This window comes from Macaca thibetana, chromosome 13, assembly GCF_024542745.1.
Source record: "Macaca thibetana thibetana isolate TM-01 chromosome 13, ASM2454274v1, whole genome shotgun sequence".
In the NCBI taxonomy this organism is placed as follows: domain Eukaryota; kingdom Metazoa; phylum Chordata; class Mammalia; order Primates; family Cercopithecidae; genus Macaca; species Macaca thibetana.
Window position 1 is genome coordinate 58,916,297 of NC_065590.1, and position 24,427 is coordinate 58,940,723.

Consider the following 24,427-nt stretch of genomic DNA (forward strand, 5'->3'; position numbering starts at 1 on the left):
ACTCTCATTGACTGTGGGTGGGACTTGTGGCTTGCCGCTTTAGGACACTGCAAAGGTGATGCATTTCCTTTCTGTGATTACATTACACAAGGTCGTTGCCTCTATTTTGCTAACAGACTTGTCAGACTCTCTTGCTAGCTTTGAGGAAGGAAGCAGCCATGTTGTGAGCTGCCCTGTAGAAAGGCCTGTGTAGCAAGGAACTGAGGGCAGTTTCCAGTGGACAGTGAGCAAACTGAGACCCAGAGTCCTGAGGCTGCCAAAAATAGAACCCCGCCATTATGCATACAAGTGAGCTTGGAAGCTAATTCCAGACTCCCAAGTCACTTCTAGTCTGGAACTCATGGTTTAAAGCTTTTGGGATTACCAAAAGGGCTGGCTTTTGTTTATCAATTATCAGTGATGATATTTTCTCTCCACTTCTTCCCAGTGCCATGCAACATTCCCTGAAGTCCTCTCTGTGTGTTTGCATACATATTGGGATGGTGTGTTTATTTTTTTCTCTCTACAGTGAGGCCATAGCCCTAGAGTGAGGAATCCCCAATGTAATGGGCCAATTCTCCCATTAAATTTACCAGTTTTAGAGTTCTTTACACTTTGTCTTCCGTCTCCAACTTCAGCAAGCTGTGAAAACCAACTTAAGCTTAAGTTTGCCAAGTTAGGCAATGTTCTTGGGAGAGATGTGATTTTAATAGTCTTTGAGTCCCTTCTTTCACTTTCATATTTGGCCTAGTAATTCTTTACTATTTTACCATAGTTGAATACTTTTTAGAATACATTTTAAAATATATTTTATTCTATATTTCACTTATTTTCTTCTCTTTTGTTTTCAAGACGATTTGGGGGTCTAGTAAATACCTAGACAACCATGCTATTGGAGATAGAAACCTAATCTCTTGTTTTCATTCTTTTTTACATAAAATAAGATAGGTGTGTAAAGTTATGAGTTTTCCTTTAAATGCAACTTTAGCCATTTCCCAAAAGTTTTGCTATAAATTGCTCTCCTTTTGTTAATGTCTAAATAAATTATAATCTCTGGTTTTATTTCCTCTTTAATTCAGGGGATATTTTGGAAAGCATTCTTTAATTTTAAAGTGGTTATGAGAGAATACTTGCCCTGGCCAACTTAGGATAAGCTTAGACCTCCCCCGCCCACCCTACTACTACTGTGGCTGGTGCTCTCTAAAAAGTGCCACCTCCTGGCTGGAGGACAACCAACTCGGGTCATTACAGATACTCATGGCAGAACAACCCTGCTGTCAGGAAGGAGAAAACAACAACTTATTCCACTGCCTGCCACATCCTGGCTAACCAGAGGTCCTGAGTCTGTGCACGTGACAACTTCACTGCTAGCATCACCAGCATTTGAGAAAGTCAGCACACTAAGCCTATCTTTAACCAAGGACTCTCACAGAGTCTACTTCACTCCCCTGCCACCTGCGCCAGAGCAGGTGCTGGCGTCCACAGCTGGTAGACCTGAAGACAGCTCACATCACAGGACTCTTTGCAGACATTCTCCAGCATCAGCCCAGGGCCTGGCAGTCCTGCTGGGTGCCTAGACCCAGAAGAGCAAAAAGAATCACTACAGTCTGGCTCTCAGAAAATCCTACCCCTAGGGGAATGGGGAGAGCACCCCATGGAGGAAAAATCCTGTGGGACAAAAGAATCTGAACAGCAGGCCTTGAGTTCCAGAACTTTCCACTGATATAGTCTACCCAAATGAAAAGGAACCAGAAAAGCAATTCTAGTAATATGACAAAAAGGGTTCTATAACACCCACCAAAAGATCACATTAGCTCCCCAGCAGTGGATCCAAATCAAGAAGAAATTTCTTAATTGCCAGATAAAGAATTCACAAGGTTGATTATTAAGCTACTCAAGGAGATACCAGAGAAAGGTGAGAACCAACTTAAATAAATTTTTTTAAAAATATAAGATATGGTTGAAAACTTCTCCAGGAAAATAGATATCATAAAGAAAAAATAATCACAACCTCTGGAAATGAAAGGCACACATAGAGAAACACAAATGCTCTGGGAAGTTTCAACAACAGCCTAGACAGGTAGCAGAAAGAATTTCAAGAGCTCAGAGACAGGGCTTTTGAATTAACTCAATCAGACAAAGACAAAGAGAAAGTAATTTTTAAAAATGAGCAAGGCCTCCGAGAAATTTGGAATTATGTGATTTTTTGTTTTGTTTTGTTTTGTTTAGAGACGAGTTTTGCTCTGGGTGCCCACACTGGAGTGCAATGGCATAATCTCAGCTCACTGCAACCTCTACCTCCTGGATTCAAGCAATTCTTCTGCCTAGTCTCCCTAGTAGCTGGGATTACAGGTGGATGCCATGACGCCCAGCTAAATTTTGTATTTTTAATAGAGATGGAGTTTCACCATGTTGGTCAGGCTGGTTTTGAACTCCTGACCTCAGGTGATCCACTCGCCTTGGCCTCCCAAAATGCTGGGATTACAGGCGTGAGCCACCCCTCCTGGTGGTTTGTTGTTGTTGTTTGTTTGTTTTTGAGATAGTCTTGCTTTATCACCCAGGCTGGAGTGCAGTGGCATGATTTCGGCTCACTGCAACTCGGCCTCTCAGGTTCAAGCAATTTTCATGCTTCAGCCTCCCGAGTAGCTGGGATTACAGGTGTGCACCACCACATCCAGGTAATTTTTGTATTTATAGTAGAGATGGGGTTTTGCCATGTTGGCCAGGCTGGTCTCAAACTCCTGGCCTCAAGTGATCCTCCTGCCTTGGTCTCCCAAAGTGCTGGGATTACAGGTGTGAACCACCGTGTTTGGCCCTGGAATTATGTTAAATGGCCACACCTAAGAATAATTGGTGTTTCTGAGGAAGAAGAGAAATCTAAAAATTTGCAAAACTTATTTGATGGAATAATTGAGGAAAACTTCCCTGGCCTTGCTATAGATCTAAACATCCAAATACAAGAAGCTCAAAGAACACCTGGGAAACTCATCACAAAAAGATCATCACTTAGGCACATAGTCATCAGGTTATCTTAAGTCAAGACAAAGGAAAGTAAGAGCTGTGAGACAAAAGCATCAGGTAACCTATAAAGGAAAATCTATCAGATTAACAGCAGATTTCTCAGCAGTAACCTTACAAGCCAGAAGGGATTGGAGTCATATTTTTAGCCTCCTGAAAAAAAAAAAATTGTCAGATTTTGTAAAATTTTGAAAAGAAGGGAGAAGGTCCAAATAAACTCAATTAGAAATGAAACAGGAGATGTTACAACCAATATCACAGAAATATAAAAGATCATTCAAGCCTATTATGAACACCTTTACATGCACAAACTAGAAAATCTAGAGGAGATGGATAAATTGGTGGAAATATACAACCGTCCTAGATAGCAGAAAAAAATAGAAACTCTAAATAGACCAATAACAAGTAGCAAGATTGAAACAGGAATTTAAAAATTGCCAGCAAAAAAAAAGTACAGGACCAGATGGATTCACAGCTGAATTCTATCAGAAACTCAAAGAATTGATACCAATTTTACTGAAACTATTCCAAAAGATAGAGAAAGAGGGAATCCTCCCTTAATCATTCTATGAAGCCAGGATCACCCTAATACCAAAAGCAGGAAAGGACATAACAAAAAAAGGAAACTACCGACTAATACCCCCAATGAACATGCAAAAATCCTCAACAAAATACTAGCTAACTGAATCCAACAGCATATCAAAAAGATAATATACCACAATCAAGTGGGTTTCATACCAGGAATGCAGAAATGGTTAATATACACAAGTCAATAAATGTGCTACATCACATAAACAGAATTAAAAATAAAAAATCATATGATCATCTCAATAGATGCAAGAAAAGCACTTGACAAAGTCCAATACCCCTTTGTCATTAAAACCCTCAGCAAAATCAGCATAGAAGGGACATATCTTAAGGTAATAAAAGCCATCTATTACAAATCCACAGCCAACATTATACTGAACAGGGAAAAGTTGAAAGCATTCCCCCTGCTAACTGGAACAAGACAAAGATGTCCACTTTCACCACTTCTGTTCAACGTAGTACTGGAAGTCCTAGCCAGAACAATCAGAGGAGAAAAAAATAAAGGGCATCAAAATTGGTAAAGAAGTTAAACTGTTATTGATCACCAATGATATGATTGTACACCTAGAAAACCCTAAAGACTTATCCAAAAAGCTCCTAGATCTGGTAAATTAATTCAATAAAGTTTCAGGATACGCAAATCAGTAGCACTGCTATACACCAACAATGACTGAGATCAAAGCTGAGAATCAAATCAATAACTCAATCTCTTTTACAATAGCTGTAAAAAAATAAAATACTAGAGATATACCTAACCAAGGAGGTGAAAGACCTCTACAGGGAAAACCACAAAACACTGCTAAAATACATCGTAGTTGACACAAACAAATGGAAAGACGTCCCATGCTCATGGATGGGTAGAATCAATATTGTGAAAATGACCATACCACCAAAAGCAATCTACAGATTTAATGCAATTCCCATCAAAATACCATCAGCATTCTTCACAGTATTAGGGAAAAAATGGTAAAATTTATACCCAAAAAGAGCCCAGATAGCTAAAGCAAAGCTAAGCAAAAAGAACAAATCTGGAGACATCACACAATTTGACTTCAAACTATATTACTAGGCTATAATTCCCAAGACAGCATGGTACTGATATAAAAATAGGCATGTAGACCAATGAAACAGAATAGTGAACCCAGAAATAAAGCCAAATACTTACAGCCAACTGATCTTCAATGAAGCAAACAAAAACATAAAGTGGGGAAGGGACACCCTATTCAACAAATGGTGCTGGGATAATTGGCAAGCAACATGTAGAAGAATGAAACTGGACCCTCATCTCTCACCTTATACAAAAATCAAACTCAAGATGATCAAACACTTAAATCTAAGGCCTGAAGCCGTAAAAATTCTAGAAAATATCATCAGAAAAGCTCTTCTAGACATTGGCCTAGGCAAAGAGTTCATGACCAAGAACCCAAAAGCAAATGCAACAAAAGCAAAAATAAATAGATATGACCTAATTAAACTAAAAAGCTTCTGCACAGCAAAACAAATAATCAGCAGAGTAAACAGACAACCCTCAGGGTGGGAGAAAATATTCACAAATTATGCATCTGACAAAGGACTAATATCCAGAATCTACAAGGAACTAAAATAAATCAGCAAGAAAAACAAATAATCCCATAAAAAGTGGCCAAATTATATGAATAGACAATTCAAAATAAGATATACAAATGGCCAATAAACATGTGAAAAAATGTTCAACATCACTCATTATCAGGGAAATACAAATTAAAACCATAATGAGCTACCACCTTATTTATGATTTTTAATTATGGCAAGAATGGCCATAATTAAAAAATAAAAAAATAGATGTTGGCATGGATGTAATAAAAAGGAAACACTTTTTTACACAGCTGGCGGGAATGTAAACTAGTACAAACACTATGGAAAACAGTATGGAGACTTCTTAAGGAATTAAAAGTAGAACTACCATTTGATCCAGCAATCTACCCAGAGAAAAAGAAGTCATAAGACTCTTGCTTGCACATGTTTATAGCAGCAGAATTCACAGTTGCAAAATTATGGAACCAGTCTAAATGTCCATCAACCAACGAGCAGTCTAAAGAACATGTGATTATCTATCTATCTATCTGTCTGTCTGTCTGTCTGTCTGTCTATCTATCTGGAATGGAATACTACTTGGCCATAAAAAGGAACAAAATAATGGCATTCACCGCAACCTGGATGGAGTTGGAGACCATCACTCTAAGTGAAGTAACTCAGGAACGGAAAACCAAATATCGTGTGTTCTCACTTCTAAGTGGGAGCTAAGCTATGAGGACACAAAGGCATAAGAATGATACAATGGACTGTGGGGAAATGACAGAAAGGGTGGGAGGGAGGTGAGAGATAAAATACTACACACTGGGTACAGTGTACACTGCTCAAGTGATGGGTGCACCCCATTCTCAGAAATCGCCACTAAAGAACTTATCCATGTAACCAAAAACCACCTGTTTTCCAAAAACTATTGACATAAAATTTAAACAAAAATGAAAAATAAAGTGGTTGTGTTTGTGTTTTTATTATGTTTCTATATACTTCCGTTGATTTCTAACTTAATTGAACTTGGGGCAGAGATGTGGCCTGTAAAATATTTAAGTTCTGAAATTTATTAAAATTTTCTTTGAGCCATTTTTTAATGGATATTCTATAAGCAGTTGAAAGTAAATGTGTCTTTGTTTTTAGAAACGTGTGTAAACAGGGATAACACTTATGGTTGAAATACTTTAAATGAACGTGCTTTTCTCTTTTACATTTCCATATGTGTGCTCTTCTTCCACTCCTCAGAGTAATCCATTGCCTTAGGCAGGTATTTGGATAGTTAAAATAGGCATAAAAAGAAAAAATTGCAGTTTATGCTCAGCTTTTTTCACCAAAATGGGATTTTTTTAAATCTAAGTTAATACAATATTCGTTACATATGAGGTTTTGACCAAAGAGAAAAAGGATTTTCCAAATTCCTTATGCTTCAATAGCATATCCAAAGCCAGGTCCAGGGGATTTTCATGCTGCCTTTGCAGTTGGCCATGAGTAGATAGAACTAAATTGTGAAGTCTTGGCTAGGAGATTTTTTTTTCTGTCTTGTCTCATCTTGTGTTTTAGAAAAAGGATAAGATGTGTATTCTAACAACTTTTCTTCAGGTTGAAATCTAGGACAGTGGTTTTGAGTCTGATACTGGTTCTGGTGATAGGGTATGGGAGTAACAGGATGTCAGGAAAACTGGAATCAGTGATCCTGTGTCCGTTTCTCCATCTGGAACTCTTGGAGGTATCTGCCACAAAATTTGGTCTCCTCCTCATCATGCAGGGAAGAGTTGGACTACCACAAGTATAAGTATGGTTCCATGGTGAAGGTAGGCAGAGAAAGAGCATGAGTTAGACACTGTGCCTCTCTCAACTTCTATGTGGTATGGAAGGGAGTGAGAAGTTCCTGTGCACCCTCAGGATGGCTGGCTTCCAGAGTGAGTGTTGAGCTGTCCCCTCTACAGAGGCTGCAGGTGGACAGCCTACACTAGGGTACTGGTGTTGGTTTGACTGAAAGAATGTGCACTCAGTGACTGCCTGCTATGGTCTAATATTTGTCTTGTCCCGAAGCTGACAGTATAAGGAGGAGGGGCCTTTAGGGAGGTCATGAGGGTTGGGCCCTCATGAATGGTATTAATGCCCTTATGATATAGGCTCACTAATTCTTTCTCCTGCTTGATCAATTCTGCTATTAAAGGACTCTGATGCATTCTTCAGTATGCCAATTGCGTTTTTCAACCCCAGAATTTCTCCTTGATTCTTTTTAATTATTTCAATCTCTTTGTTAAATTTATCTGATAGAATTCTGAATTCCTTCTCTGTGTTATCTTGAATTTCTTTGAGTTTCCTCAAAACAGCTATTTTGAATTATCTGTCTGAAAGGTCACATATCTCTGTTTCTCCATATGATTGGTCCCTGGTTCCTTATTTAGTTCATTTGGTAACATAATGTTTTTCCTCGATTGTCTTCATATTTGTAGATGTTTGTCTGTGTCTGGGCATTGAAGAGTTAAGTATTTATTGTAGTCTTCACAGTCTGGGCTTGTTTGTACCTCTCCTTCTTGGGAAAGTTTTCCAGATATTTGAAAGGACTTGGGTGTTGTGATCTAAGCTGTATCTGCTTTAGGGAGTACACCAAGCCTAGTTACACTGTGGTTCTTGCAGACTCTCAGAGGTACAACCTTGATGGTCTTGGACAAGATCCAGGAGAAATGCCAGGCAGATAATTGCTCTCTTTCCCTTACTTTCTCCCAAACAAACAATCTCTCTCTCTCTTTCCTTCTCTCTCTCCTTCCTTCTCTCTCTCTCTCTCTCTTTCTCTTCTCTCTTTCCTTTTCTCTCTGTCTCTCTCTTTCTGTCTCTCTCTCTGTGTCTCTCTCTGTCTGTCTCTCTCTGTTCTGAGCTACCTGAAGCTGGAGGTGGAGTGATGCAAACACCCCTCTGACCACCACCACTGTGACTGCTGTGGGTCAGACCTGAAGCCAGCACAGCACTAGGTCTCACCCAAGACCTGCTGTATCCACTGCCTGGTCACGGCCTATGTTTGGTCAAGGCTCTGGCACTCTACAATCAGCAGGTGGCAAAGCCATCCAGGCCTATGTCCTGGCAAGTTCCGCTAGTCTCTGGTTCCTCCAGTTTCTGGTTGGGTCCAGAGGTGCCATCTGCCTGGTACTTCATGAGCCTTTTCAATCTGAAAACTTTTTTGGTTCAGGGAAGTTTTTTCTTCTTCTTCTTTTATAATTGCATCTTCTCTATCATTCTTTTTTCCATCTGGAATTTTTATTTTTCCCATGTAGGACTTTTGGATATGCCTTCCATGTCTCAACCTTTCTAATTTCCCTTTTTGGGGTAATTTTTCTTAGGGATGTGAGATAGTGTCTCCTTTCTATGTTCAATCACTATCCTTTCAGCATTGTCCATTTTTAAAGTACAGAAAGGTCATGAGAATAGTACCAAATATTCCTTTACCTAGTTTCACTATTTGCTTACATTTTACCCCATTTTCTATGACATTTTAAATGGGGAATCGTGTTTTTAATTTCTGTTTATTCATAGGTAGCTTTTAGTATTTGTTGCTATCATGAATGAGAATTTTTTTCTTTACATTTTCTAATTTGTCATGTTTCACATATGTGAAACTTGCTGGGGAAATAATTATCTAGTAATCTGACTTTTTATCAAACTTTCTTATTAATCCTAGGTTTTCCAGTTGATTCTTTTGTATTTTCTCAATAGATGATCATATCATCTGCAAATAATGACAATTTTAGATTTTTCTTTCTGATAATTGAACCCCCTATTTCTTTTTCTTGTGTTATTATTTCAGTGAGGGCCTTCAGAGTAGTGCTGAATAACACCACTGATCTTTCTGGTTTTGTTCTTGATCTTAATGGGCTTTTCCAAGAAATTGAGAAATGCCACCAGTTTTTCACCATAAAACATGATATTTACTATTAGTTTTCGAAAGGTATTCCTTCTCAAGTCAAGAAAATTTCATGTAGTCCTAACTTAGAGGTTTGGTCAATAATAGATGTTAAATTTTATCAAATCTCATTTTTCTATGCATCAGAATAAGCACATAGTTTTTTCTCATATAATTTATTAACATAGTATATTAATAAATTTCCTAAATTTTAGCCATCTTGAAATAATGCTAATTGCTCAAAGCATATTCATCTTTTATCATACTATTACATTTAACTTGCTAATTATATCTATATCATATGTGATGTTGAGCCATGACCTTTCTTCTCCCGACTCTCCTGGTTTAAGTTTCTCCCAACTTTTACTATGGCCTTAAACATATTTTAAATAAAATAAAAATATAGCAGGATAAAGTTTTGAGGGGTTAATGAACCTCAAGGCGGCTAAATCTAGAGAGTTAAATGAAAAGTGATGATAATGAAAGGCATACATCTCCTTCCTGTTCTCACTTTGTTAAAACATAATCTTTAAACATACCAGCCTATTTTAAGACATCAGTTACTCAGGGCTTCATAGACGTTGAGCTTAAGGATAAAGAATTGTCATTTCAGAAGTGTCAAAGCCTTAGATTTGCAAAGTACTTAAAAATTTATATAGCTTATAAAGTCAAATAGGGCTAAAAGTGATATATAAAAAATAGTAATCACCACCATTGCTGCCCCTGCCTCCACACCCCTCAAAGGCATCTGCTTAATGTTTCTTCTGTTACTTATCACCATATTTCCAAATAATAAATATGTACTGCCCTCTCTTGAGTCATCAATTTCTGTATTCCCTGTTGTTTTCCTATTATGGCAGTTGAGGATTTTAACTTTCTAATATTTCCTACTCTTCTCCCTATTCTCTCAAAATAGTTAATTTTTTGTGTTAAATTCTTAATTGTTTTATGTTCAGGATATCTTGCACACTGCTGAGTTGAGTGGTTACTATAATTACATTTTCTTTCCTATAAGATACTTTGATTTTCTTGTAGTTATTCATTGCCTCATTTTTTCATTTGTTTAGTTTTTACTGAACGTATTGCTAAGTCTTCCAATATTTCCCAAGAGCTTTGTACAGTGCCTCAGGATAATTTCCTACACAGTCAAACCTGTTGAACAGCCTCCCCTTTCTACATTTCTCCTGCAGATCCACTCTGTTGCTTTTCTAGCTTGCAGCATAGCTCTCATCCTAGGAATCCCCTGGTTACTTTTCTGTGGTGGAAGCACTGTTTCCCAGTTTTATGTTTTCTTTCTTGGTTTAGTCCTTCTTTTTGATGGAGCGCATACACAAGTAGCTTCTTGAGTTTTGAGACTTTACGTAAATATGTTTATTATGTCCTCATGCTTGATTTGTCAGGGCATGTCATTCTAAGTAGAAGTTAATTTTGTGGCCATTGTTGCTTTTACTCCTGGTTTCCAGTGTTACTGTTGATATGTCACTGTCATTTTCTTATTCTCAATGCTTTGTGTAAATGTTGTTTCTCTCTGGAAATTTTCAGGATCTTCTTCTCTCTGGTAAGAATAAGTAATATTGTGAATGATAATTATGTGAATTATGTGTCCAATAGCTGTTCTTCTCATTTTGTAGATTATTCAGCTATTTGTTCCTCAAACAGCCCATGAGGTTGTTGATGCTATAATTATCCCCACTTTACAGAAGTAGAAACCACAGCACAGAGAGATTAGGTTATTTTCCTAGGGAAACACAGCTAGTAGGTGATGTATCCAGAATTTATATCCGGTCAATCTGACTCCATGTTCTTAACTATAATTCTTAGCTTCTCCAAGAGGGCAAAGTAACCAAAGGAACTTCCCAATAATGCAGTTTCAGACACCCAGTACAGTTGGTAGGGATTAATACCATACAGGGAGTTTAGGTTCTTGACTTATGCACAAGGTCAGTACTAATGATGAAGCAGTTTCTCTCTATACTACAGGGTCTTGGACATTTCCTAACAGAAACAGGCCATCAACACTTTTTACGGTCAGCAAGCAAGCAGCTTCCAAAAGCAGAACAGGTATAAGTTTCAGCATGGTCTTGAGCCATTTGCAGCCAAAGAGACAACTTGCAGAGGGTGACTGGTCATCTGCAAGGCTGACCCAGCTTGACTCTTATCAACAACAAGCACTCCTCTTTATGAAATCTTGAGGGTATCTGGGACCCAGATGCTGCCAGATGTTCAGGCCTTTGTCTTCTGTATTTACTGCAGTCGTAGCGACTTTCCTCTTCTTACCTCCTAGAATACCGCTGTGGATACCAATTATTGGGATGTGATCAATATCTACTGAGTGATAGATAGTAGATACTATATTTTTTTTTGGTTAACTTTCCACACATTTACATCTTCCTAGTTAGACTCTGGGCAGAACTATCTAATACATCTTCTTACCCTTCGTGGTGACAAATAAATGACATGCAGATATATATGTATGAATACACACACAGCGTGTGCATACACTGTTCAAAAGCTCTTGATCATAAAGGTAATATATCTTCATGTTTAACAAAGTTAAAACAGTGCAACAAAGAAAACGAAAGTTAAATTTTCTTAATTATTTTGAGTCTCCCAAACCATTCCTTTCATTCCCTACCTTCTCACTCTCTGTTCCCACTCCATAAAAGGAGCAATAATTACTTATGTGGGTCTTTCAAGAAATTTTCTATGCATATAAGGGCATATATATTATAAAATATATTTTAATACAAATGAGATTATGTTATGCATACAGTCCTGAAACTTGATAATTTTACTTGTTTTTGTTTTGTTTTATTTTGCTTTGTTTTTGAGACAGTCTCGCTCCACCGAGGCTGGAGTGCAGTGGTGCGATCTCGGCTCACTGCACCTCTGCCTCCCAGGTTCAAGAGATTCTCATGCCTCAGTCTCCCAAGTAGCTGGGATTACAGGCACGTGCCACCACGCCCTACTAATTTTTTGTATTTGTAGTAGAGATGGGGTTTCACCATGTTGACCAGGCTGGTTTTGAACTCCTGACATCAAGTGATCCGCCTGCCTTGGCCTCCCAAAGTGCTAGGATTACAGGTGTGAGCCACCGCATCCGGCCTACTTGTTATATTCTTAACATCTTTTTATAGTTGCAAATTCCTTTTTTAACAGGTGGGTAGTAGTCCGTTGTATAAATCTGTTTTATTAGCCAGTCATCTATTGATGGGCATTTACATTCTGTCAAGGGTTTTTTTTCTATTACAATTAATGTTACAGTGAAAGTCATTGTGAAAACATCTTTAACACTTATGTGAGTGTATTCATAAATAAATTCATTGACGCAGAGCTGCTGCCTTAACAAGTATGTGCATTTAATATTTTGATAAGTAAAGCCACATTTAGTTACGAAAGTTAGGCCAAACTATACTAATATAAACAGTATCTGAGAGGACCTGTTTTTTCCCTATCGTATTTAGCTCCAAATCATATAGCTATTTTATACTTCTTCATCTAGCATGAGGAAAATTTGCATCTCTTTGCTATTTTAATTACTCTAATCGCTGTTGAAATTGAGCATATTTTCAGATATTTGTTGACCACTGGTCTCACTTTTGCAATGAGCTGACATTACATATCCTCTGTCCACTTTATGATGGGTTGTCCATTGGTTAGTTTGTATGGTTTAGTTTTTTGTTTGATTTGTAAGAAGTTTGTGTGTTTTTGGTTTTTGGTTTTTAGGATATTAATAAAATTAGCCTATTCATTGCTATATCTGTTGCCAATAGTTTTCTTGGTTTGTTGTCTTTTTTTTTTTTTTTTTTTTTTTTTTTTTGAGACAAGGTCTCACTCTGTCTCCTAAGAGTTCAGTGGCATGGTCTTGGCTCACTGCAACTTCCACCTCCCTGGCTCAGGTGGTCCTCCAGCCTCAGCCTCCTGAGTACAGCCGGGACTACAGGTGCACACCGCCATGCCTGGCTAATTTTTGTATCTTTAGCAGAGACAGGGTTTCACCATGTTGCCGAGGGTGGTCTCGAATTCCTCGGCTCAAGCTATCCACCCTCATCAGCCTCCCAAAGTGCTGGGATTACAGGCGTAAGCCACCGCGCCCAACTGCCTATTGTCTTTTAACCTAGTTTCTTGTTTGCCTTTTAACTTTGTTGGGGTGTGTGTGTGTGTGTGTGTGTGTGTGTGTGTGTGTGTGTAGGTGGGGATGTATACGAATTAAAGCAGCTGAAAAGAGTAGAGGGATCGTTTAAAGCCCCTAAACACATTGGAATGAAGAGAATAATGGAGCAGGAAAAGAAACAAAGGAACTTTCGAAGCTCTATTGCTCCTGTGCCTTTTCTCTTTCCACAAGAGTCCTAAGACTGAGGCAGCAGCCAGGAAGCAACCGATGTCCTGTTGCTGAAACTCCTGTCTATATAGTTTTTAGTGAAAAAAAGACAATAAAAATAATCTTTTAAAAATGCATTGTTTGATAATAGATAGTGTCCCCCTTAAAAAGAAAAAAAGACGAGGGGATACCCAGAATTGGATGACAAATTAATATGCAACTTGTCCATGCCAACTCTTCCAGCCAGCTTAATTCTCATCAGCCACTATAATTTATTAACAGTGAGGTGAGAAAAGACATGAATCAGCTTAATGTAATATAAGTAGGGCGTTGCCATAGCAACAAGATGCAGTCTGTTTTCTACTATTTATGTATGGTTTATTTTCTCCAGAGTCTCTGAGTTATTGCTTGAAACAAATGGCATGAGAAACATCTTGTTCTGCACACCCCCACCTGGCCCCTCAGCATGTAATGTGTATATAAAACCACATTTTTTTTGTAAGAGAAAAAACAAAAGCACTTGAATTTTTAAAGATTGTATTTATAGAAAAAAGGCTAACTACATAGTTTCCAATCCACTGTGGTTTTGCAGAACTCAAATGTTTTTTATTTTTGTTTTTTATTTTCACCTCTGAGACACACGATTCCTCATTGAAACCTCTGGGAAAAGACCCAAAACACATGCTGGAAGCAAACATGAGGCTAGTACTGCTTCTCAAAGGAAACATTCATGTTCTCTACCTAGACTTCATGACTGGCTAGAGCCAACTCCCCACAAAGAAGGAGTGAGCAGACTAAGCCTGGTGACAATTTTTTATTTTACTCAATCTCAAATATTCAGAAGAGAAGCCCCCATCCAGGCAGGAAATCAGGGCCTGAGTTTGTGACACTCTGTCTCCTTGTGGAGGGTACTACCAATACTTACAAAATCATACCCACCAATAAGCAGCCCCACTCCTGGCCTGAAGCCCCCTGGATAGAAGACCACATGCCATGAAGGATTCCCATAATTTTTCCAATTCTGCACTTTGCTCTGAGGATGTAGAATTTAGAGTTTTTAGTTCAAAGATGGGCATGGTCATCTCCAGGTCACAGAAAACATCAAGGTTTCAGTTGTGCAGGAAAGGAAACAGCAGAGTCACTCAGCCACTCTCTTTCCTCATTGCAACTGCCAATTCTTATCATCATTGCTCCCATGCATTAAAAGGACAGGGGGAAGCATACAACGAAGGGGAAATTTAACTCTCAGTACCTTCACTCTGCACAAATTTGGTGTTTATTTGGATCTTGACGTTGCGCTGATCAGATCCGCATAGTCCCATTAGCCATCAACCCCATGGCTGCAGGCTGGAGTTGGAGATGCCTGGAAATGACCAGCAGCTCTCACCTCCCATGAAAGTGGCCTCCAGACCCCAGATTCTAAGATGCTCACCTTGAAGATCCCAAGATGCTCCTCCACTGCACAGGTCTGAAAAGAAGGGAAATGGAGGGAGAGTATTATGACCACTTCTGGGCCACCTTTGTATCCAGAAAAGGCCTTTCCCCTACCCCATCTTCTACTGGAGAGAGTGGGCAGGATGCAGGCTGTCATAGGAAGTGAATTGGAGCAGTTTTGGGTCACCCAACCTCAGGAGTCCCTAGGATCTAGACATCACCCTGCGATGCTTCCATCATTGATAACCACTAAGATCTATCAATAAAGAGGCCATCTCATTCAACCTACACTGGAATCTTTGAATCATTTCCTTCCTCTAATGCATTGAAGCAGTGGAGTAATTTCTTTGTTTTTTATTTTTTAGGTATAACTTACAGTAAAGTGCACAAATCTTACGTGTTCAGCTTGAAGAATTTTTACTCAGGTATATAGCCATAACCACCTATCAGACCAAGATATAGAACATTTCCAACACTTCAGAAGATTCCTTTGTGCTCCTTTCCAGTCTACACTCCTCCAAAGGTACATACAACTCTTTTTTTTTTTTTTTTTTTTTTTTTTTTTTTTTTTGAGACAGGTGTCTCATTCTCATTGCCTAGGCTGGAGTACAGTGGTGCAATCATGGCTCACTGCTTCAGCTTCCTGAGCTCAGTGATCTTCTCATCTCAGCCTCCTAAGTAGCTAGGACTACAGGCATGCACCACTATGCCTGGCTAATTTTTTTGTACTTTTAGTAGGGACAAGTTTTCACCATGTTGACCAAGCTGGTATCAAACCCCTGGACTCTCTGCCTGCTACAGCCTCCCAAAGTGCTGGGATTACCAGCTTGAACCCCTGCACCTGGCAAAGGGTACATACTATTCTAACTTATATCATCAGTTAGTTTTTTTGTTCTTAAACCTCATGTAAATGAAATCATACAGTATAAACTTTTTTGTATCTGGCTTCTTTTGCTCAGCATAGTATCTGTGAGTAATATCCATGAATGATATTATGTGAGTAATTTATTCATTTTTAGGTTCATATTGCTCTATGCATATTCTATGTTATGTTTATCCATTCCCTATTGATGAACATTTGAGGGTTTCCAGTTTGGGACTATTGTGAATAAAATTCTGTAAATATTCTTATACATCTCTTTTGATAAGCATGTGCAATTCTATAGAGTTAAATTGTTGAATCATAAGGTAGGTTTAGTAGTTACTTTCCAAGTTTCCAAAGTGATTGAACCAATTTACACTCCCAACACATGCTTGCCAACACTTGGTATGGTTAGTCTTTCTAATTTTAGCCTTTCTGGTGGGTGAGTAGTAATATCTCATTGTAGCTTTAATCTGCATTTTCCTGATGCATAATCATGTTGAGAACTTTTTCCAAGCAGAAGGCCCTGGATGCCCTATGAGGCCTGCACTTCCCCAGCAAGTATCCCCATTCCTGAGAGAGTGACACATTTAATAACAAATAAAAACCACAATGACACATAGAGAAAGAGACCACAGAATAAAGGCAAAGGCATTTTTCCCGTAAAGGAAAATAAAACGGGGGGCCTGCATTTTCATTTTGCACAGGACCCTACTAATTGTGTTCCTGGACTCCACCCTCCACCAGCTGAACCCAGATCTGGGTAGGGTCTGGGATTCTGCGTGTTTATCAAGATGCCAAAATGATTAGTATGCCCATTCTTCATACTCTCCAATCAGCATATAAATATGTTCAATTCTTATGAGCTCAGAAAACAAACAAGCAAACCAACAAACAAAACCTTCAATATGAGCTCTCTCCCATGCCCTTCACTGCACACTTGATAGGGTCATCTCTATGCACTGCCTTCCTTTCTCCTCCATCCAATCCTCAGCCCACAGCAAACTGACTTTAGTTGATACCATTCCATAGAAACTGCTCTTGCCACCGGGCATGGTGGGTCATGTCTGTAATCCCAGCACTTCAGGAGGCCAAAGCAGGTGGATCACTTGAGGTCAGGAGTTCGAGACCAGCCTGGCCAACATGGTGAAACCTTGTCTCTACTAAAAATACAAAAATTAGCTGGATGTGGTGGCAACATAACTGTAGCCCCAGCTGCTCAGGAGGCTGAGTCACAAGAATTGCTTGAATCCAGGAGGCGGAGGTTGCAGTGAGCCGAGTTTGTACTACAGCACTCCAGCCTGGACCACAGAGTGAGACTCAGTCTCAAAAAAAAAAAAAAAAAGCAACTGCTTTTGCCAAGGTCGGCATGTACATTTTAGCCTCAAAATCTCAGGGATATGTTTTAGTTATTGTAATAGGAAGCTTAATTTAAAGTATTTGCTTATTTATTAATATCTCCTTTCACAGCCCCCTTTCCCAATCGGGATCAACTCCTAGTGGCCCAGTTTATACCTGAGATCTTCTCCTCTGGCTGTAGATGATTGGACCAGGGATGGCCACCTGAATTTATTCCAGGGAAATCACTTTCTCTCCCTTTCTCCAGCTCTCTGTCTTCCCCTTTCTCTTTCTCTCTTTCTACCTTTCTCCCCCCTCCATTTCCTCCTCACTTTTCTTCCCTCTATCTCTTTCCTTTCCTCTTTTCTTCTCTTCCTCTTTCCTACCCTTGCTCTGGAATTGGGATTCTAGTTTAATCTGAGCAAGTTTTTGAACCAGAAAAGCCATACCGCCAGAACCATAGGTGCCATTTTCCAGTTCCTATGTACCCTCATGAACCAATGAAGGATGCCTGTAGAAAGAAGATAATACAGCAGATACACAGAGAAAAGTTTCAAGGGTGCTAAGAGCCTTCAGTTCTTGTTTGCAGTCCTTGCTTTTGGGTCCATGAGCTAGTTCTCTACCCTTATAATCTATTTTTTCCTTTGCCTTAACCTTACCCAAATTAGTTTCTGTTACCTGCAACCAAACTGTCCTAATTGATACTATCCTTATTTTTCTCAGTTTCTTGGAAGGGTTGGCTCCTTCTGCATACCCCTTCCTTCTTGACTACTTTGTTTTCTTTACTTGGATGACTCAACTCTCCTGAGTTTCCTACAGCTGCAATCACACCTTCATAGACAGCTGTACTGTATCTTGCTTCTCCCCTAAGTATGCTGTTTCTCAAGTGCTGTTTCTGCTGCCTTTTCTTTCTCATTTTAACACCCCCACTGTCAGCCATTGCATTTATCACCTCTCTTTGATGAGCCCAGCCATCATCAATCTTCTAAGTTCCAGATCTCCCTGCCTACTGCTTGCATGTTCCACACATGCCTCAGACTCACTAAGTCCAAAACCAGAGTCATTATCTCCCTCCCCTCAAGCCTCCACCTTCTCCTGTGTTTTCTGTCTCGGAATGGTACCACCCAACTATTTAACAAAACATCAGGCCATCATCCCCAACCCCTCCCTCTCTCTCCTTCACATCCATCATCCCCTAGCCAACAAGGTTCCCAGTCCTGTCCATTCAATTTCCTAAATATCTCCTGAAAACATCAGTTTTCCTCCATTGTCACTGCCTCTAGGCTAGTTTAGGTTCCATTCTTTCTCCCCAGCTCATAATTGGTCATCTACCTCTAGTGCTGACCTCGTTTTCCCCACCAAGCTCAACTCACTGTCTACATCCAGTGATCTATCAAGAACAAAAATTGGACACACTCTTTCCATGTTTCCAATGTCCCCATTTACCTTGCATTAAAGCCTAGCCTTCCTCATATGGTTTGCAAAGCCCTGCATGAGCTGCCCCTGCCTGTTCTCCAGCCTCAGCTCTCTCCATTCTTAGCATCTGATCATAGGAGGAACTGTATACTTTGGAGTGCACATGCTGTTCCACCCCCCGTCCCCATCACTGTTCTTCTGACCTCCCTCCTCCCTGCTTAACGTGGTTAACTCTTACTCATCATTCAGATCTCAGCTTAAAGTTTCTTTCTGTGGAAGTCTTCCTTGGCCTTCACACCATATATAGCCCTATCACCTGACCATGCTGCATTATAATTGCCTGTTGACTTATATCATCCCATTAAATCTTAAAATCAATGAAGGCAGGGCCATAGTCTTCCCTTCCAGCACAGTGTCTGACCCATAGTAGGGATTAATATTTGTTGATTGAATAAATGAATGCTGGGGCTCTTCAAGTTATTTAACATGGATGGAAGGCAGGTTTAGAGATGGGAGGGGAAAATGAGAATAAGGAATAAGCAAGGGGCAGATATGGAGAAGATCATATTTTAGGCAAAAGTTTGATTCTGTCAGTGAGGGGAAGTGGTTGATGAATTTTATTCCCCAAATATACACTCACTCGAGATGGTCAGTTGCTTTATCTCTTTGCTCCACATCATCTCTGTATTTTGTTTTATGCTGACCTTCTCTCTAAAATTCCATTCCTGGCTGGGCGGGGTGGCTCATGCCTATAATCCCAACACTTTTGGAGGCCAATGCGGGAGGATCACTTGAGCCCAGGAGTTTAAGACCAGCCTGGGAAACATAGGGAGAGCCCTTCTCTTCAAAAAAGTAAAAAAGTTTTACTTCAGTAGCTGAGTAGTCCCAGCTACTCAGAAAGCTGAGGTGGGAGGATGGCTTGAGCCCGGGAGTCCAAGGCTGCAGTGAGTCATGATTGCGTCACCGCACTCCAGGCTGGGAAACAGAGCAAGACACTGCCTCAAAAAATAAAATTCCTTGTTTCAATTACATTTCCCCTGCTTTCTGAAGCTTTCTGTGACTCATCCAGACTCCCCCTTTCTGCCTAGGATTCTACAATATTCTGAGCTGACACTACAAAGTCTGTTACTTGATTGCATTCTGTTTCACTGCATGCTGTCATTTACTGTGGGTCACATCATACTTCTGTAAACCAGCATATAGGGGAGAGTGACTATTAACAAATAAAACAGGTGGGGTGCGGTGGCTCATGCCTGTAATCCCAGTACTTAGGGAGGCTGAGGGGGGGTGGATCACCTGAGGTCAGGAGTTTGAGACCAGCCTGGCCAACATGGTGAAACCCTGTCGCTACTAAAAATACAAAAATTAGCCAGGCCTGGTGGCGGGCACCTGTAATCCCAGCTACTTGGGAGGTTGAGGCAGGGGCATTGCTTGAACCCAGAAGAAAGAGGTTGCAGTGAGCCGAGATTATGCCATTGCACTCCAGCCTGGGTGACAAGAGCAAAACTCCATCTCAATAAATAAATAAATAAGTAAACAAACAAAATAGAATAGAGAACCTGTAAGTAAACATTGCAAAGTGTGTCCAAATAAACATTTTCATTCCAAATAGTCCTCATTCAAAATAATTTTGTAACTCTTCTTTGGAAATGGCCTTCAGATCTCATTCATGAACTGTAGAAGAAATAGATTTGTTGTTTATTGTGACCCTGAGTTTTCAGCCCCAAACAGTATTTACTCAGCTGCCTGATTTTTCAGACTTGATTCCAAATGCTTTTTTTTGAGACAAAGTTTAGCTCTTGTTGCCCAGGCTGAAGTGCAGTGGCACAATCTTGGCTTGCTGCAACCTCTGCCTCCTGGTTCAAGCGGTTCTCCTGCCTCAGCCTCCCAAGTAGCTGGGATTACAGGTGCCCGCCACCACGCCCAGCTAATTTTTGGTATTTTTAGTAGAGACGGGGTTTTGCTATGTTGGCCAGGCTGGTCTCGAACTCCCACAGCAACGTTCAGTCAGAAAATCAGAGCCACTGTAAGTGACATAGAACAAGGGCTTTATATATGGATTAGACTTTACACAATTATGGAATCTGGTAACGATGCTCGTTGCCTCTGCATCTAGTATGGGTCTGAGGTCTCTTTAGACCAGTAGGGTCAACAGTCAGCAAGAAAATCTAACATGAAGTTGGGGAGCATGAGGACAAACTGGACCCCATGTGGGTCTCTCATGGCCTCCTTCCTTGACAATGTGCATGACCTACAGAAACAGCTTTGCGACAGAGCTGCACCATGGATTCTGGCCATGGAGTCAGGGAAGCTGGAACAGGTAATGCAGTAGTATCTCCTTTGAGCCACACTGCTGCCCCAGGCCCACAGGAAGAGCCCCCGGACCAATAATGCATGCAGTCTGCAGCGACAGCTAGCACCCTCCACTAACCTTTAGAACATTATGCTGATGGTTCAATTCCACATTCCAAATCCTGCCTGCAAATTTCTCTCATAATCAACCCTAACCTGGCACTACATACGGAAGAACATTCTGGGACATGTAGTTCAGCTTGGTAAGTTGATGCAGTACAGTACTAGTACAGTTACTAAAATGCAAGCTGACCTCCAAGGGATGAAGGCTTGCCAACATGGAAAGTAGTCAAAAGCAAATGCCGCAGCTTTTGAAGAAACTTTCAATATAAGAGTTCCTAAAAATGTTGGACGCAAGGGTAGAATCTTTGGAGTAAGTAGCAAATGCTTCCAAGAAGGTCAGGTTGACCTCTTTAAAAAAGGAAAATGTTCACTTAGACATACAATATTCTGGTTTCTTCATGAAGGGAATGAACTGAATCTTATTACTTTTTAGCATTCCTTACATTTTCATCATTTTCCTCCTCTGATTCTCACATTTACAGATCTTTTTTATTGTTGTTATTGGTTATGTTTTAGCTCAGCTGAGTTTTATGACTCATTCGTGAGTTGTTCAAAAATCATACAGCGGCCGGGTGCGGTGGCTCATGCCTGTAATCCCAGCACTTTGGGAGGCTGAGGCAGGCAGATCATGAGGTCAGGAGATTGAGACCATCCTGGCTAACATGGTGAAACCCCTTCTCTACTAAAAATACAAAAAAATTAGCTGGGCATGGTAGTGCATGCCTATAGTCCTAGCTACTCAGGAGGCTGAGGCAGAATTGCTTGAAGCCAGGAGGCGGAGGTTGCAGTGAGCCAAGATCACACCACTGTACTGGTGACACAGCAAGACTCAGTCTCAAAAAAAAAAAAAAAAAAAAAAAATACAGAGCAGGCATCCCCAACCCCAGGCCATGGACCAGTGACATCAGGAACCGGGCTGCACAACAGGAGGTGAGTGGCCAGTGAGCATTACTGCCTGAGCTCCACGTCCTGTCAGATCAGTGGTGGCATTAGATTTTCATAGGAGCGCAAATCATAGTGTGAACTGTGTATGTGAGGGATTTAGGTTGTGCACTCCTTATGAGAATCTAATGCATAATGATCTGAAGTGGAACAGTTTCATCCTGAAACAATCCCACCCCTGCTGGTCCATGGAAAAACTGTCTTCCATGAAACCAGTCCCTGGTGCCAAAAAGGTTGAGGAAGGGGAAGTGTCCTGGAGCTAGGTAATTCCTTTTCCCTTCCCAGGGCGGATATTCTTGACATTTTTTCTTATTATGGGATATAATTCCTAGCTAGAGATTTTAGAGTCCATTTTTTCTCTGAGGTCCTTGACCTTCTGGCCTTTCACACAACTAAGCAGGTCTTTTCTTACTTTTTTTTTTTTTTAAGACAAGGTCTCACTTTGTTGCCCAGGCTGGAGTGCAATGGCATGATCAGAGCTTACTGCAACCTCTACCTTCTGGGTTCAAGTGATCCTCCCACCTCAACCTCCCAAGTAGCTGGGACTACAGGTGTGCACCACCAAGCCCAGATAATTTTTGTATTTTTAGTAGAAACAGGGTTTCCCCATGTTGGCCAGGCTGGTCTTAAATTTCTGACCTCAAGTGATCTGCCCACCTCAGTCTCCCAAAGTGCTGGGATTAGAGATGTGAGCCACTGCACCCAGCCAGGTCTTTTCTTATTATATGACATGTCCTGTCCTATTGCTTGTTTTAGCTGTTTCTAAAGGCTTTCTCCATTAATCTTGATGTCTTATAGCAGTCTGTCAAGGCTGCCATAACATAATACTATGGCCTGGGTGACTTATGAGCAACACAAATTTATTTCTCTCCCTTCTAGAGGCTGGAAAATCTGACATCAAACCAGCAGGTTCAGTGTGTAGTAAGGCCCACTTCCTGGTTCATAGCAGCACCTTCTCACTGTGTTTTCACATGCTGGAAGGGGCAAGGGAGCTCTCTGGGGCCTCTTTTATAAGGCCACTAATCCCATTCGTAAGGATTACACTCTCATGATCTAATCCCCTCTCAAAGGCTCCACCTCCAAATATCATCACATTGAGGGTTAGGATTTCAACATGTAAACTTGAGGGGACATAAACATTCAGTATATAGCAGTTGACAATTTAATATGAATGATTCTATTCTTGTCATTCTAGGCAAATCTAGAGGCTGGCAAAAATGTTTTGTGGGTGTAAAATACCTAAATTATAAATGGTATAGTTAATGAATTACATTTCAATCAGTATGCTCTCGATTTCTTTTTCTCATTTCTTGAACAAAGCCCAAAGGCCTTCGGTCTGTAATATGATTCTTAATATATCTGCCACCTTGACCATTGTTGCCTAATTTATGTATTTGTGTTAAAATACACATAGCATAAAATTTACTATCCTAATTATTTTTAAGTGTATGGTTCAGTAGTGTTAAGTGCATTCACTTTGGTGTACAACCAATCTCCAGAACTCTTTTCATCTTGCAAAACTGAAACTCTGTGCTAAACAACAATCCCCCATTTCTCCCTCCCCCCAGCCCTAGGTAACCACTATTCTACTTTCTGTCTATGAATTTGACTACTGTAGGTACCTCATATAAGTGGAATACTACAGAATTTTTTACTTCATGTCTGGCTTATTTCACTTAGCGTAATGCCCTCAAGGTTCATTCATGCTGTAGCATGCATCAGAATTTTCTTCCTTTTTAAGACTAGATAATATTCCATTGTGTGTATATATCACATTTTGTTTATCCATTCATCCATTGATGGATACTTGGTTTGTGTCCATCTTTTGGTTATTATGAGTAACGCTGCTATGGATGTAGGTATACAACTATCTCTTTGAGACCTTGCTTTTTTAATTGTAATTCTTTTGAGTATATACCCAGAGGTGCAATTACAAGATCATATGGCAATTCATTTTTAATTTTTTGAGGATCCACATACTGTTTTTCACAAAAGCTGCACCATTTTACATTCCCACCAACAATGCTGAGTCTTCTGACCTTACACCAGTACTGTCTCCATTGTACCACCTGCCAGTGAGCTTAACATTTGGATATAGGCTATTTTGGACTATTCCCTGTCTGTTTCCTGTAAGTTCACCTTATCTTCCAGCTAGATATAACTCTCCTTGGGCATAAATTCTGTCTTCTCCTGCTCCTATACTTCCCAAATATCTTAAAACATGTTGAATACAAGCACAAATTCAATGCATACTTGTTGGATGAATGATTGAATGAATGAATGAATGAATGAGCACAATTATTTTTTCTTTCCTATCTCTCCCTCTCTTAATCCAATTGTTTCACCTCTTTCTTCCACCAAGCTCCCTTTGCTAGCCAAATCAAGTCATAGACTCTGCTTTCTAGTTCAGAATCTTTGTCTTAGCAGGAAAATGAGTGTTATTTAGTTCTTTATGGTACATGATGAAGGAAGAAACACTGGGTCTGAATCTCAGCAAGTCACTGAACTGCCAAGGTAATAAAAAATAATGTAAAACACAGGCCATTATTGAGAATCACATACCATGAATCACTATGCATGCAGCTAATATAGTGTCTGCTATTTTATACATGTTCAATAAATGTTAACCTACTTCTTACACTTTTTATTCAGG

The 24,427-nt window shown here is 40.0% G+C and overlaps 2 protein-coding genes across 6 annotated transcripts in view; one reads left to right on the plus strand and one right to left on the minus strand.

The window, feature by feature from the left end:
• The window catches only part of PPP1R21 (protein phosphatase 1 regulatory subunit 21), a 645,938-nt gene that overhangs the window by 365,226 nt on the left and 256,285 nt on the right, over positions 1 to 24,427 (minus strand). The gene's annotated exons all lie outside the window — the stretch shown is intronic.
• CALM2 (calmodulin 2) overlaps positions 1 to 24,427 on the plus strand; it is a 1,210,617-nt gene that overhangs the window by 160,719 nt on the left and 1,025,471 nt on the right. The window contains exon 1 of one of the 5 annotated variants that reach the window (XM_050754902.1): positions 19,702 to 19,705. The exons of the other annotated variants lie outside the window; for them this stretch is intronic. The gene's annotated coding sequence lies outside the window, so the exon portion shown is untranslated. Of the gene's footprint in view, positions 1 to 19,701; positions 19,706 to 24,427 lie in introns of those variants that run through there. 5 annotated transcript variants of the gene reach the window in all.